This window comes from Fundulus heteroclitus, chromosome 3 (assembly GCF_011125445.2).
Source record: "Fundulus heteroclitus isolate FHET01 chromosome 3, MU-UCD_Fhet_4.1, whole genome shotgun sequence".
NCBI classification, from domain to species: domain Eukaryota; kingdom Metazoa; phylum Chordata; class Actinopteri; order Cyprinodontiformes; family Fundulidae; genus Fundulus; species Fundulus heteroclitus.
Window position 1 is genome coordinate 1,080,364 of NC_046363.1, and position 16,532 is coordinate 1,096,895.

General features: G+C 41.6%; 1 protein-coding gene and 1 long non-coding RNA gene across 4 annotated transcripts in view; one reads left to right on the forward strand and one right to left on the reverse strand.

Moving 5' to 3' along the window:
- Positions 1-16,532, reverse strand: part of LOC105917636 (glutamate receptor ionotropic, kainate 2) — a 1,028,886-nt gene that overhangs the window by 421,656 nt on the left and 590,698 nt on the right. The window lies entirely within an intron of this gene.
- LOC118558135 lies at positions 4,032-6,969 on the forward strand. Of its 2 annotated transcripts, XR_004928170.1 has the most exons (3): positions 4,032-5,218; positions 5,449-6,119; positions 6,500-6,969. It is a non-coding gene; the product is annotated as an uncharacterized LOC118558135 (long non-coding RNA). The 2 variants fall into 2 exon arrangements; XR_004928169.1 differs by having other exon boundaries at positions 4,048-6,119.

Consider the following 16,532-nt stretch of genomic DNA (forward strand, 5'->3'; position numbering starts at 1 on the left):
CACCATTGAAATTTTAGAATTAGGCCTACACAAAATTTAACCCCAAATAAATCTGAAACAAAATTGGACTGCTGCTCAAAAATCTAAAGTCAAAGATTAATAATTACTTTTTATTTTGTAATTTATGTTTACTGTGTCTATACTTTTTTCCTGCAATTGTGATGCAGGAAGTGCTCTAGTGCACCTATTTAAAAGTTACCACTGATAACCCCAAACACACCAGTGATCTTTGCTCCAGACCAAAAAGATTAATGTTAAAGAGTGGCCATTTCAGTGCCCAGACCTTTTTGGATAAAAAAAAAAAAAATCTGTGGGGTGCTACCAAAAATGTTGGTTCTGATCAACAGATGTAGAAAGTGGTCTTATTGATATGTACTGGAATGCCAGACGTTGGCCAACTCCATGCTACAGAGGTGTGAAACTGATTTTGCTACTAAATGCTAAATAGCTGATTCACTGGTGTGTGTGTGTGTGTGTGTGTGTGTGTGTGTGTGTGTGTGTGTGTGTGTGTGTGTGTGTGTGTGTGTGTGTGTGTGTGTGTGTGTGTGTGTGTGTGTGTGTGTGTGTGTGTGTGTTGTGAGGGGGGGTGTACAGTGACTGCTGCCATGCAGCAAAAAGGTCCTGGGTTCAAGTCCTACCCTTGCCCTGGGCCTTTCTGCACGGTGTTTGCATGTTCTCCCTGTACATGCTTGGGGTTCTCACCGGGTGCTCCGGCTTCCTCCCACATTTCAAAAAACATGACTGTTAGGTTAATTGGCCTCTCTAAATTCTCCTTAGGTGTGAGTGTGTGCGTGAATGGTTGTTTGTCCTGCCTGTCTCTGTGTTGCACTGCGATAGACTGGCAACCTGTCCATGATGTACCCCGCCTCTCGCCCAATGACAGCTGGAGATAGGCACCATCATCCCTTGCGACCCCAATAGGGATAGACGTGTTAGAAAGTGGATGGATGGATGATTTACATTGCAGCTAAATCCTTAAGCAGCTTCCAGTTTATAGAGTAAATATATGCATGTGTTTAGGAAAATGTAGATACATCCATTTGTTTAAAAAAATCTAAAATATTTTCCAGTTCTGCAAATTCAAAACTAAATTCATAATTTTTCCATTTGAAATACAATGCGTAAAGGTGGAGTTGGTAGCACTGTTCCCTTGCAACAAGAAGGTCCTTGGCATGTATGAAGTTAAATTATGTGTTTCTCATGCTTACATCATCAGATCAGACTCTTACTAAGCTGCCAGATTTATGAGCATTCACACTTACAGAACCCTAATGAATGTTTATTAATATATCTATTGTTCACTTACATTTTATCTCTGTACCAGTTACACCATAGAAAGTTCTCACATACTTTTTTCTCCTAAGTAACATTTAAGGCAATGGCAGAGCTTTTGATGGTAACACCAGGTGTTGGGGGGGAAACTGATCTGATTCTGCTACACTGAAGGGACACATTATAACTGCTGGTGGCATTTTGGATAGATTCTAGCTGCTTGAGTTACAAAATTTTCTATGAGGCTTGGAAATCAGCTGCACAGCTTTAATCCCACGTAGTCGAGTGAAAAATCTTAGAGGAAAGAAGAGCTAATGGGTCGTAAACCTAAAGGTAAGTGCAAAGCTGAAAAAATAAAGGTACATTTTGTTGAAGTTAATTCAGAAATTCCTACATATTGATTATGTATATTACTAATCTGTGTATTATTGAGTTAACATTGTTATGCATGAATAGTTTTTTTCTGGAGGTTGCTTTTGAGGCAAAGAGAAGATACAGCTGCAAGAGACTAAAACAAATTCAGTAGAGAATATTTTGAACACTGCATTTACAAGGCAGTTCATAAGCTGATCAAATACATGATCAAGACATGTCATTTAAATCCCATATTAAACAGGTTTCCAGAGGGAGACTTTTTTCACCTCCGGAATATCGCCAAAATTAGAAACATTCTGTACAGGAGTGATGATGAAAAACTGGTCCATGCATTTGTTACTTCAAGGCTGGACTATTGTAATTCTTTACTATCAGGAAGTCCACAAAATGCAGTTCAAAGCCTTCAGCTGATCCAAAATGCTGCAGCAAGAGTTCTGATGAAAATCAACAAGAGGGATCATATTTCTCCAATTTTAGCTTCCCTTCATTGGCTTCCTGTTAAATCAAGAATAGAATTTAAAATTCTTCTTCTAACATATAAAGCCCTTAATAATCAAGCTCCATCATATATCAGAGCTCTGATTACCCCGTATGTTCCTAACAGAGCACTTCGCTCTCAGACTGCAGGTCTGCTGGTGGTTCCTAGAGTCTCTAAAAGTAGAATGGGAGGCAGATCCTTTAGCTATCAGGCTCCTCTCCTGTGGAACCAACTCCCAGTTTTGGTCCGTGAGGCAGACACCCTGTCTACTTTTAGGACTAGGCTTAAAACTTTTCTTTTTGACAAAAATTATAACTAGTGGCTCATGTTACTCTCAGCTACCTTTATTGTTTTACTGCTATAGGCTTAGGCTACTGGAGTATATCAGGATCTAATTTTCTCACTCTATTGAGTTCTACTGTTCTTCAATTATGCATTATGTGTTGTCATTTCTGCTTTAACTTTCTGTTCTCTCTCTTTTCTCTTCATAGTAGGTACACCTGGTCTGGCATTCTGTTAACTGTGACATCATCCAGAGAAGACGGCTCACCCACTACTACCATCTAATGTAGAACAGATTACTGGATCAATGTGTGCTTCTGTGCTTTTTTGTTTCTCTTGTTGTGTCTCTGCTCTGTCTTCTGTAACCCCAGTCAGTCGAGGCAGATGACCGTTCATACTGAGCCCGGTTCTGCCGGAGGTTTTTCCTTCCCGTTAATGGGTGGTTTTTCTTCCCACTGTCGCTTCATGCTTGCTCAGTATGAGGGATTGCAGCAAAGCCATGTACAATGCAGATGACTCTTCCAGTGGCTCTACGCTTCCCCAGGAGTGAATGCTGCTTGTCGGTACTTTGATGCAATCAACTGGTTTCCTTATATAGGACATTTTTGACCAATCTGTATAATCTGACCCAATCTGTATAATATGATTGAACTTGACTTTGTAAAGTGCCTTGAGATGACATGTTTCATGATTTGGCGCTATATAAATAAAATTGAATTGAATTGAATTGAAATGTTTAGTACCATTAAACTAAACAAGTCAAAATCTGAGCATAAATCTAAATAACATGTAATTTTCTGTAACACTGTCATAAACCCCAGAGGGCAAAAGTAAAAAGGCTTTGTTTCTTTTAACAGGGTAGTAGGGTTGTTGATCCTTCCTGCACCAGGTAGGCCTCTTGCAAAGCACTATCGCTGCCTAGTTCTTCAAACTCTAGGGCAGGGGTTAAAGCAAAAATCAGTTTGACTGAGCATTTTTTCTAGTCAGCACATATATTCCCAGGCTGTGAACATCATGCTACATCAGTTACCTCACCTGCTTATTGTGCAAAGTCAACATTAACCAAATCTGGTACTTTTAAAATATCCATTGACAAATCCTGTATCTCTCCACCTTTCAGCTTCAGAGCCTTGGTGTCATCCTGGGCAGCCTCTCCCTCCTCTCCTTCGCTTTCCACATTCATAACATCACCTGGTTAACTTTCATATTTGCAGCATCATATTTACAGTTTTTGCCAAACTGGTTCACAGTCCACTCACCTCTACTTTACAATTTCAGCTCCCTTCCCTCCCTGTCCTCTAGAAAACCTCCACAAACTACAGCTGGTACAAAAACAGCAGTTTGCATCATCATACCGTCTACTTCACACCTGTACATTAACTCCTCTGGCTCCCTGTCACCTTCAATATAAACTAATCCTATGATCATACAAGGCCAACCTCAACCTGTACAATGCAGGACACATAACCAACACTATGATGACATCATATATTTTAATTTAACACAGAATGCACATTACAATAATCAGTCTGTTTTTCCTGTTATTGCCTAGCAATTAATTATCACAACTCACGAGTTTATAGAAAGGAATTATTTAACTTTTTTGAAGTTTAATAAAATGGTTATATTTCAGCCCTGTGACTGGCAACCTGTCCAGGATGTAATCTGTGTCCCTGCCTACGGATAGCTGTCAGGGTGCTGTCTGACTGCTCTGGTTCTGAGTCTTTCTCACAGGTGGTGTTGGTGATTGTGGGGGCGTGCCCCACACCTGTGGCTCATCGGGAGCAGAATCTGCGGCCTTCTTAAGCAGAGCTGTGACAGATGGAAGACGGCAGAGCCTTAACCAGTCGTGGTACGACAAAGCCGACCAAGTCCTGGATACCTATTCGTGAGTCTGTTCTGGTTTTCTCGCTACATTGGATTTACTTCTGTTTTTTCCTGTTTTTGCTACAGTTTTGCGTGCTTGGATGCACATACCTGTTCCGGAGATTTTTGTGAAGAGTGATCCGTGGATTCCTTTGCTCAGTTTTTCGCGCTGGCTCTCCTCCTCAAACTAGTTGGCAAATACCCAGCCGGGGTGAGACCCCCCTCCCGGATACCCATGGACGCTCGCCTGCTCAGCCCTCCGGTCACTCCATCTGTCTCTTCAGCCTGCGGTTGTTGCCTCGGGTTCCTCGCCAGACTCCATCTGCCGCCCTCCAATCTCCACCCACACTTCAGAGTAGACAGTAGTACCATGACCATAACCTCCCCAGTCCGACACTCACCGACTAAGGGTAAGCCGCGCATTATCCACAATTCGCTGTTCTCGTCATCTCCTCATTTGGTCTCCTTCCTTTACAGTCAACCCCGCCCAGACGTTCAGGCCTCGATCCCGGCGTCCAGTCATAGCTCCGTGTATTCGCTCTGTTCCTTTATTAAAAACTCTTAAACTGAGTGCTGGTCTCCCTAATACTTTCTGCATGTGGGCTAAAGCGCTAAAAAACATGACAGAGGAAGGCTCCGGCCAGACAAGCCCAGCAGAGGTATTCGGGAGACAACTAGCCGCTCAACACGATCAGATGCAATCACTCGGGTTAGCCGTTAGTTCTACTCATGAGCAGCTACAACATGTAGCCGCTCAGCTTACCCATCTCACTAACTCCCTAACTTCCGTGTTGTCTCAACCTGTCAGTCAAGCTGCCGCAGCTCCGCCTTCCGCCAACGTTAATCTGGAAGTAGTGGCTTCACCACCACCTATCGAAGGATTATCCCCGAATCCCAAAAGGTTTACCGGCGAAAGCGGAGGCCGCAGTGGATTCCTGTTCCAATGTAAGTTGGTTTTTGCTAGTTCTCGTAGTCAATTCCCTTCGGACCAAATTAAGATCGCCTATGTTCTCGGATTGTTGTCAGGTAAAGCGATCAGGTTAAGTCAAGGCGTTGTTTACCACTGTCCTTGAGGATGGGCAGGGACAGTTTGAAGATGTTAGCTTTGGTGGATTCGGGTTCTGATTTTAACCTGATTGATCAAAGACTAGTTAACCAACTTCATATCTCCACAGAAAGATTGCCTGATCCCCTAGAAGTTTCAGCCTTAGATGGTCAGGGGCTGACCAAGATCACACACCGTACCAGTCTCCTCGAGGTAATCATTTCCGGTAACCATCGTGAGAAGTTATCTTTTTACGTTTTCCCAGTTAGACGTTACCCTGTCGTATTAGGACTAGCATGGTTAGTTGTTCACAACCCTCACATTGATTGGACTGAATCCAGAATAGAAGCTTGGTCACCGGCTTGCCACGCCCGTTGTTTACACTCAGCCCGTCCGGTTTCACATTCATCCGTTTCTAGACCCCAGTCTGAGGATCAGATTGATTTCTCACGGATTCCTGAGGACTATCACGATTTACGTCAGGTTTTTAGTAAGAGTCGGGCAAGCTCTTTGCCACCCCATCGCCCCTATGACTGTGCCATCGAGTTGTTACCGGGTGCTCCCCTGCCGACCAGTCTCCTCTATAACATCTTGAGGTCTGAACGTCAGGCGCTCGAGGAGTACATCAGCGAGTTGCTGTCGGCGGGGTTGATTCGACCTTCTTCCTCCCCGCTTGGTGCTGGTTTCATAGATATCCATAATAAAGGCTAGATGTCTTACGGCGGAGTCTCAAACGTCATCACCGGCGGCCATCTTGCCTCAGGCAAGCTTTCTGGCGTGCTCTGTGGTACCTAATGTAAGGTGAGTGATCAGCACGAACACAAATACTCTTATCTCATTGAATTCTTGACGGATTTACAAACAGTTTGGTTTCTTACAAACGTTATGAACGTGGCTATAATTCTTGATGCATGAACATGTCAAAATTGCAGATTTTCTTGTTGAAAAATAACTTAATCATGCAGCATAGTTGCGCATCACGGCTACTTGCGCAAGTTATCAAGGCTGAGACCACTGGTCAATTATATAGGTTTTACTGACACCAATAACGATTGTATGACAATTACTCTTTGGTGTAAATTTGAGGGAAATCAATCTCACAATGGTCCAAAAAGATAAATGTTCCCCTAATTTCCCCATGGTTATTATAAATTATTTTAATATACCAACTCTTATTTCAGGATTTGTTGAGCGACGGGCTCTGAAGAAGCTGTCCTGTGATGTCTGCCGTGCCAGCTTGGTAACAGATGCTGCATCTGCCATCAAGGACCAGAGCTACCACCTGCTGAAGTTAAAAAACAATGGAAATCTGGTGATTCCATCAGAAGGCACAGTGATGTGGTCAGGACAGCAGAGTGGGTCATTCGTCAGACCTCATGTACCAGACGATCACAGCCTATCAAAGTGCTAGAGGTCGTGTACATTGTACGGAAGAGGATAGGGTCAGAGGATGTGTTTGTGCTCAGAGAGCACATCGGAGAAACACAGTATGGCATAGACAGCCACCACCATACGCTGTTAACATTGGTTGTGTCCTTGTTTTTTAAGTTAAGGCTGCACCACATTGCCAAAATAACTAACCTTAGCTTACAGAGCAACAACATGCAACAGAAGCTCAATAAAACCGTCCTTTTCAAAGGGCATTAGCCAAGCTATGTTTTTTGGGTCATTTTTTAAATCTCTGTCTTCCATGTGTATACCATCACAGTAGTGTAGGTGGGGATTTCAACATGCTACATCTATATATACTTGTGAATGGGACTATTGTACCAATTTTAATAGCAAATAAATGTCACTTTTACAATGGTTTAAAAATAGGAACTTTTGTGTAATTACTCCTGATATATAATCCGAATAGTCTACATGAAACTTCAAAGTGTTACCTTTAATTTGAAACCTGGATTATGCTTCTACACCAAGAGGTTGCCACACAATAAGCCTTTTTTGTCAGTATTTCATATTTTATTATAACAGTAATATTCATATTATAAAAGTATGTATGTAAATATAAATAAATTAGAACTGTAGAATAATTAATCACACCCTAATAAAAGTGTTTATATATATATATATATATATATATATATATATATATATATATATATATATATATATCATGTTGCCATTGAGTTTTAATAGCATATATTGATTTAACATAAATACCTTGTGCATTTGTATATTTATTGCACCTGTATGTTCTATTCAATGTTCTTTTTATATGAAATTCCATGGTTATAATTATTCATAAGTGTGCAGTGTCATAACTACATGTCTGACTTTTGTTTAACAAACCAAACAGTTTGAGAATCGTTAGACAATTGAGGAAGTTATGGTTATTTAAGTACATGCGCCATTGAAACACAATGTTACGAATGAGCGAGCTGCCTGTGGCAAGATGGCCGCCACGTGCGGACGTCGACCCCCATTGGCCAGCAGCGCGGACGAGACATCTAGCCTTTATTATGGATATCTATGGCTGGTTTCTTCTTCCTAGGCAAGAAGAACGGTTCACTCAGGCCATGCATTGATTATAGGGGACTCAATCAAATTACTGTTAAAAACAAGTATCCCCTTCCCCTCCTGTCTTCTGCACTTGAACCAGTCCAAAATGCATCCATATTTTCTAAACTCGACTTACGCAACGCTTACCACTTAATTCGGGTGCGTCAGGGAGACGAATGGAAGACTGCTTTCAAGACACCTCTCGGCCATTTTGAATACCTAGTCATGCCTTTTGGATTATGTAACGCCCCTGCAGTTTTTCAGGCACTAGTTAACGACGTGTTAAGAGATTTTTTGAACATCTTTGTATTCGTGTATCTAGATGACATCTTGATTTATTCCAGTAAAGAAGCATATACGCTTGGTTCTCCAAAGATTGCTAGAGAATCGCCTCTTTGTTAAAGCCGAGAAGTGCGAATTTCATCAGTCCTCCGTCTCTTTCCTAGGGCTTATATTAGAAGGAGGACAAGTTAAGTCCGACCCTGAGAAAGTTAGGGCTGTTGTGGAGTGGCCGACTCCTGAGAACCGCAAGCAGCTCCAGAGATTCTTAGGTTTTGCTAACTTCTACCAACGTTTCATTAGAGGCTATAGTCAAATAGCTACACCCCTGCACGCTCTCACATCCACTAAGATTCCGTTTAGATGGGGGCCAGAGGCTGAGGAAGCGTTTAATAGACTCAAGTCCCAGTTCTCCCAGGCTCCCATTCTCGTACACCCTGACCCTTATTTTTGAGATAGATGCCTCTGATACTGGTGTAGGAGCTGTCCTCTCCCAATCGGCCACTGCTGATAATAAGTTGCATCCCTGTGCGTTCTTCGCTAGACGCCTTTCTCCTGCAGAACGTAACTATGATGTAGGGGATAGAGAGCTCCTAGCTATTCAGTTAGCGCTAGAGGAGTGGCGGCACTGGCTTGAGGGATCCGAGAAACCTATTATAGTTTGGACTGACCACAAGAATCTCGCTTACCTGCAGTCCGCTCGCCGCCTCAATTCCCGTCAGGCCCGCTGGTCACTATTTTTCTCCCGATTCAACCTTACCATTACTTTCAGACCGGGATCCCAAAAATATCAAGCCGGATGCACTCTCTCGTCAGTTCTCTGCCCAAGAAGAAGACAATGTTCCCAAAAGGATCCTTCTCGCCACCTGTTCCATTGGGGGTCTGCAATGGGATTTGGAGGACAGGATTCGTCAAGCCCAGCTCCTGGACCCTGATCCCGGAGACGGTCCTACAGGGTTGAGATATGTGCCCAGGTCTGTACGTCCAGAGGTGTTACAATGGTGCCATGACTCTAAACTGTCTGCACATCCAGGTACTTTTCGCACCCAGTCCCAAATATCCAGGCATTTTTGGTGACCTTCATGGACTAAAGACGTTAGAGACTATGTATTAGCTTATCCTGTCTGTGCGCGGAGTAAGGCGTCCCATCAACCACCCTCTGGACTACTTCAGCCTCTACCTATTCCCAAGAGACCCTGGTCTTACATTGCTGTGGACTTCATTACAGGGTTACCTACCTCTCAAGGTATGACCACCATACTAACCGTAGTAGACCGTTTCTTGAAAGCCTGCCATCTCATTCCTGTCCGTAAGCTACCCAACTCCCATCAGACCGCCCACCTCCTCATCAGGCATGTGTTCAGGCTGCATGGAATTCCGGCGGATATCCTGTCTGACCGGGGCCCTCAGTTCATCTCCCAGGTTTGCCGACATTTCTGCTCTGCTCTCGGTTCCCGTTATACTCTCACTTCAGGTTATCACCCGCAGACTAACGGCCAGACTGAACGCATGAACCAGCAATCAGAAACAACTCTCCGTTGCCTGACTTCATCTTCGCCCACAGACTGGAACAAGTTTTTGCCTTGGGTAGTATACGCCCTTAACTCCCATAAGTCTGCATCTACTGGTTTTTCACCTTTTGAAATAGCATTGGGATATCAACCTCCACTACTTTCCTCCGACAAACTCTCCATCCCTTTTACCGCCGTTAACCAATACATTGCTCGATGCCAAGAGACCTGGAAAGCCACCATCACTGCTCTCACACGCGCCGCAGAGCAGAGTAAAAGATTCGCCGACCTGCTCCCTCTTACCGCCCCGGTCAGAAAGTTTGGCTCTCCTCCAGGGATGTTCTCTCGGACCCGTCTGCTAAAAAGCTGGCTCCTTGTTTCTCTGAACCATATGAGATTGATAGGATCATCAACCCGTAGACAGTACGCCTTCGTCTTCCGCCACACTCTAGAGTTCATCCAACGTTCCATGTGTCTCAGATCAAGCCGGTTCGAGAGACTACTTTAAGTCCTGGATACCTATTCGTGAGTCTGTTCTGGTTTTCTCGCTACATCCTATTTACTTTTGTTTTTTCCTGTTTTTGCTACAGTTTTGCGTGCTTGGATGCACATACCTGTTCCGGAGATTTTTGTGAAGAGTGATCCGTGGATTCCTTTGCTCAGTTTTTCGCGCTGGCTCTCCTCCTCAAACTAGTTGGCAAATACCCAGCCGGAGTGAGACCCCCTTCCCGGATACCCACGGACGCTCGCCTGCTCAGCCCTCTGGTCACTCCATTTGTCTCTTCAGCCTGCGGTAGTTGCCTCGGGTTCCTCGCCAGACTCCATCTGCCGCCCTCCAATCTCCACCCACACTTCAGATTAGACAGTAGTACCTTGACCATAACCTCCCCAGTCCGACACTCACCGACTAAGGGTAAGCCGCGCATTATCCACAATTCGCTGTTCTCGTCATCTCCTCATTTGGTCTCCTTCCTTTACAGTCAACCCCGCCCAGACGTTCAGGCCTCGATCCCGGCGTCCAGTCATAGCTCCGTTTATTTGCTCTGTTCCTTTAATAAAAACTCAAACTGAGTGCTGGTCTCCCTAATACTTTCTGCATGTGGGCTAAAGCGCTAAAAAACATGACAATAGCCACCAGCTGTTCCACCCCCATGACCCTGTGTGATGCCAAGCCGCGTTTCCCCATAAGATACAGCTTGTCACCCCTGTACGGAAAAGCGGGTATAGAAAATCAATGGATGGATGGGATGTTACATTTTTAAAAAGTTTAATAAAATTGCTCAAAGTTTATCAGAAAAAAAAACATAACTTGCTTTTAAAGATGAACACTTTAGTTAGAAAAATGTTGTTAAACTTTTGCGTAAAGTTAAATATTGTAGAAGGTAATCTTGGCTACTGTAGCTTGTCTCTCTGGCAGGTGATTTTGGGTTGAGTAAAATGAGTCCATAGAACCACAGGAGGCTTTTTTAGCTGGTTCTAGTGCGACTTGGTTCTACAGTGTCGCTTCACATCGTGCTCCACTCTTTAAAAATAAAAAAATAACTTCATAAAAGCTTTCTGAGAATCGCCTTTCTCTGGCCTCACCCAGTTAAAACCCGTTCTCCAGTCCATGTTGTAGCTGCAGTTTATTTTTTTATTTATTGACGTAGTTTACTTAATAATCTGTATGCATCACAATCCTTGTGATTTTATTTAACCAGTGTCCTGGTGAGCAGCTGCACCTGAGGAGGAAGGTGCTGCTTATTGACTGACAGCCGCTCTGACTGCAGCTCTGCCTTCTTTGTTACAGAAAAGCGCAGGTAGAATATTTATTTAATTTTTACTTTTCTGAATCAGACCCACTCAAATGCGGGACACTGTTTCACATTCCGATCCTTTTTAAAAAAAAAAAAAAAAAAAAGAAAAGCTAGTCATGCTAAATTAGCCCGAGCTAGCGCGTAACTCTTTGAGTTTTAAATAAAACGTAATAGCGAATCATGAGGAGATCACTGGTTGGTTTTTCAGCTAAGTTACTGGCAGCCAGGGAATAAACGCTGACAGGTGATGTGGCTACAGGTTTGAAGCCTTCAGCTGATCCAAAATGCTGCTGCAAGAGTTCTGATAAAAATCAACAAGAGGGATCATATTTCTCCTATTTTAGCTTCCTTTCATTGACATCCTGTTAAATCAAATATAGAATTTAAAATGATCCTTCTCACGTATAAAGCCCTTAATAATCAAGCTCCATCATATATCAGAGCTCTGATTACCCCGTATGTTCCTAACAGAGCACTTCGCTCTCAGACAGCAGGTCTACTAGTGGTTCCTAGAGTCTCTAAAAGTAGAATGGAAGGCAGATCTTTTAGTTATCAGGCTCCTCTCATGTGGAACCGACTCCCAGTTTTGGTCCGTGAGGCAGACACCCTGTCTGCTTTTAAGACTAGGCTTAAAACTTTCCTTTTTGACAAAGCTTATAGTTAGAGTGGCTTAGGTTACCCTGAGCTACCTCCATAGTTATGCTGCTATAGGCTTAGGATGCTGGAGGACATCAGGGCCTATTTTTCTCACTCTGCTGAGTTCTCCTACTGTTCTCCAATTTGCATTGCTTGATTGTTATTTCATCTTTTACCTTTTTGTTCAGTGATTTTCTTTTTTTTCATAGTAGGTACACCTGGTCTGGCGTTCTGTTTGCTCAAGATAGATCACCCGCTATTACCATATAACATAGAAAAGATTCCTGGATCAGTGTGTGCTTCTGTGCTCTTTTAGTCTCTCTTATTGAGTCTCTTATTGTGTGTCTTATTGTGATGACCGTTCACCAGCCTGGTTCTGCTGGAGGCTTTTCCTTCCCGTTAAAGGGGAGTTTTCCTCTCTACTGTTGCATCATGCTAGCTCAGTATGAGGGATTACGGTAAAGCCATGGACAATGCAGTAGACTGTCTCTGTGGCTCTACGCTCTTTCAGGAGGAGTGAATGCTGCTTGTCAAGACTTGATGGAATCTACTGGGTTTCCTTAGGAAACATATTGGCCAATCTTCATAATCTGATCCAAACTATATAATCTAATTGAATTTGATTTTGGAAAGTGCCTTGAGATGACATGTATCATGAATTGGCGGTATATAAATAAAATGTAATTATAGGTACATTGTAGGTACAAAAAATGTAACAAAAGTAATAAACTGTTTGGGGAGTGGGACACAAGAGCTGTCATATTTCATGACAGGTTTGTTTACATTACCAATCAGATTAATGTAAACTTGATAGTCTGATTTCCTACTTCGTTGTTCTGCCTCCCACGGTGAATGAGCCGATGGGAGCTGCAGCGAGTCGGGCTGCACACCGATCCCCAGTGCTGTCAAAGCACCAGTACCAGTCGCGCCGCGCGCTGTTTAGGTATTGAACCCCTACAAACAAACGCGAGCGAGCAGGGCACAACTTGAGACAGGTTTGGACCACACCAAGTTTAGGGGGTGATTACTGCGTGCGAGTAACCCTTTTGCTAGTCTCTCTCTCGCTCGTCATCGGTCACAAATCAAACTTCTTCGTGTTTCTATTTTACGGCGTAAATTTGTAACCTGACCCTAGCCAGATTGATATCGCTCCGCCTAGATTCACTCACATCAATCTGGGACCTCTCCCATAGAGAGTGATTTCTCCAACCAATTTTATTGTCCAGCCAATCAGGACACTCTTGTGGATGTTGTGTGTTACTTTACAGCAATTTAGTTCAGATTATGCTCAAATTTTATTTCCATAACCTTTGTTATGATGGTTGACTTGTAACTGCAACTGCAATTTTTTTATTTGGAATTTTTAAGATTGGGTTTCGTCAACCTGGTTGAGACACGAAAGGGGGTGCGCCGCTAAAAAAGTTTGGGAACTGCTGTTATAGAGAATTTTCAACTATAATAATAACAAAAAAAAAAGACTCAAAAAAGCTCCTGGGCTTTTTGAAAAAACATTCCAGTCTTGAGCCCACAAAGCCACCCCCCCCCCCCAATAGGAAAATGTTAATTGTTTAACTAAAATAAATAGCTAAGTGAGGGCTGTAGATACCAAAGTTATCAAATCTTTATTTATATTTTTGTGAATCTTTTTAATAAGCTTTATTTGTTTGACTCCCAGCACACTCATCTTAAATTATTACAATCTTTTCCACAAAAACATTAGTCGGAAAAAACACATGTCGAATTAACACATTGCCTTAAACTTTAAAAGCAATATTAACAGTTTTTACCCTGGTTTATAAGAGGGTGTATGGCTCATCTCAGAAAATAATTATACAATGCCTATTTTTGCTTCTCTTGTGTGTTACAGAAGTTATTATAAAATGCAAATTAAAAGGTGTGCACTGTCAAGCATGTGAAACACAACAGAGAGATGCTTACCAGCACATTTTTCAATGTGACATGTTTAAACATTTCACTGAGAAAACAAACCCGTAGTTTAATTGTAGGTTTTACTGAATCAAATAAAAACTGAAAGAAAATATGCAGCTCTTGTTAAGCTTCCAAATATCAGACCTAAATAACACAGGATTATACAATCCACACTCCTCCTATAGGTAGATCTTTTTGAAAGACGTTGCTTTTTCTAAGATCACATTTTCTAAACTGCCAACACAATTATAGTTGTTAAATGACATCAAATGCAAATGCAAGAAAGTTGTTTTTCCTCTTGAATTGATAGTGAAGTAAAATACATATTTGTTGGTCATTATAATGCTTAAAATTTGGAAGGCTAACACCCTCTCCAATTTTGCAGATTAGGCTTGAAAATGCCAAACTTTTCAAGATTTTGGGTAGAGTTGGCTCGGTTACCCTGATAATCCTCCAGTAAACGTCTATAATCTCATATGGCAAGGATGGTGTTTGACTAGCAAAATTATTTTAGGGTATGTTTATATGAGCTTTGCTCATGTAGTGACTAAATGTTTTGACCATTCTTCTTTGTAAAACAGCTCAAACTCAGTCAGATTAGAAGGAGAGCATTTGTGGGCTGCTTTTTCAGATCTTGCTACAGATTCTCAATAGGGTTTAGGTCTGAACTTTGACTGAGCCATACAAACACATACATTTTTTTGTTTTAAACCATTCCATTGCAGTCCTATTTATTTATGGTAGCTGTCCTGCTGGAATGTGAACCTCTATGCCAGCCTTTTGCAGATTCCAACAAGTTTTCTTCCAAGATTGCCTTGTATTTGGCACCATCCATCTTCCCATCAACTCTGGCCATCTTTCCTGTCCCTTCTGAGGGGAAGCACCCCCAGTGCTTGATGCTGCCACCACCATCCCTTGTGGGGATGGTGTGTTCAGTGTGATATGCTCTGACACACATAACATTTTGCATTTTGGCCAAAAAGTTAAATTGGTCTTGTCTGACCAAAGCACCTCCTTCCACATGCTTGCTGTGTCCCAAACAAGGCTTCTGGCAAACTGCAAACAGGACTTCTTATGGTTTTCTTTTAATAATGGCTTTCTTCTTGCCACTCTTCAATTAAGACCATATTTATATACTAATAGTTGTCCTCTGTTATCTCTGATCAGTGCCCTCCTTGTTCAGCCTGTAAGTTTAGGTGGATGGCCTTGTCTTAGTAGGTTTACAGTTGTGTCATACTCTTTCTATTTCTGGATGATGGATTGAACAGTGCTCTGTGTAATATTCTTGTTTCTGTCTTGGTTTCTGTTTATTATTTGATCAGTTAGTTCACTCTCTGTCTCAGGTTTTATTTCTTGTCTAGGTCTTGATTTAGATTATTTCATAGCTTCTGCACAGTTTTAGTTTATTTTGTCATTTGCATTAGTTTCTGGTTTTTATTACGTGCTTGTGTTTTGCTCTGTCTTAACTTTTGTTTTCTTTCTTGAATTAGTTTGTATTTTGTCTAGTTCAGTTCTGTCCTGTTTCCTGCCACTTGTCCTGTCAGTCCTTCAGTCACTTCACTTCCCCTGATTACCTCCACCTGTCCGAGTTAATTAGAGTCACTTGTTTTCACCTGTCCACCCATAGACATTATATATGTAGACGTGTCATTGGGCGGGTTCTGCCTATGCTGCGATGCGTCAGAGCTTCCGCCATCTTAAATGTGGCAAATCTGCAGTTACTCAGTCACTTAAACAGTATCAGAGGGACTTTAATCTCTGAATATACTTTGTATTTGTAGTATTTTTGTTTTTGTAATATTACAAGTTTATTTTCGTATCCCTTTAGCTTCATTCTCCTGAATTTATTATCCTAAAGAATAAAAATATTTAAAATAATCTAACCTGGCCGTATTACTCCAGGAGTGAAATAATTCTGCAAACTGTGACTATTCTGGAAATGTTCCCTCTTAATTCTCATAATATGGCGTTTTTCTCATAACATTATCACTTTTGTGTTTGTTTGTTTGTTTGTTTTTACTTCATTGACCTAGGACTTTTTTTTCTCATATTATTATTTTTACTTCTTTAATACTCCCCCAAAAAGTCTGTTCCTAAAGGTTCACATGTGACACAGTTTTATGAAAAAATGAAGACCACAATGTTAAGATTTAACTAATTGAACCTTATATTCATAACACATACACACACACACATATATATATATATATATATATATATATATATATATATATATATATATATATATATATATACATATATTAGGGCTGGGCAATGATTAAAATATTTAATCGCGATTAATCGCATAATTTGCCCGATTAATCATGATTAATCGCATTGTATTTACAAACTCCAAGAATGAATTCAAAAGTAGTGTAAAGAACACTTTTATTTTAATGTTCTGCTGCCATATGAACAAAAGTGTTGTAACATTTGTAGCACTTATCAGTAACACATATTTAGTGTAAAGCTCAACTTAAACATGTAAAACAAAACATAGCAATAATAATAAATTAAAGCTTATTGCCACTGACAGGGAATTCTCTTTATGGGGAAAAAAT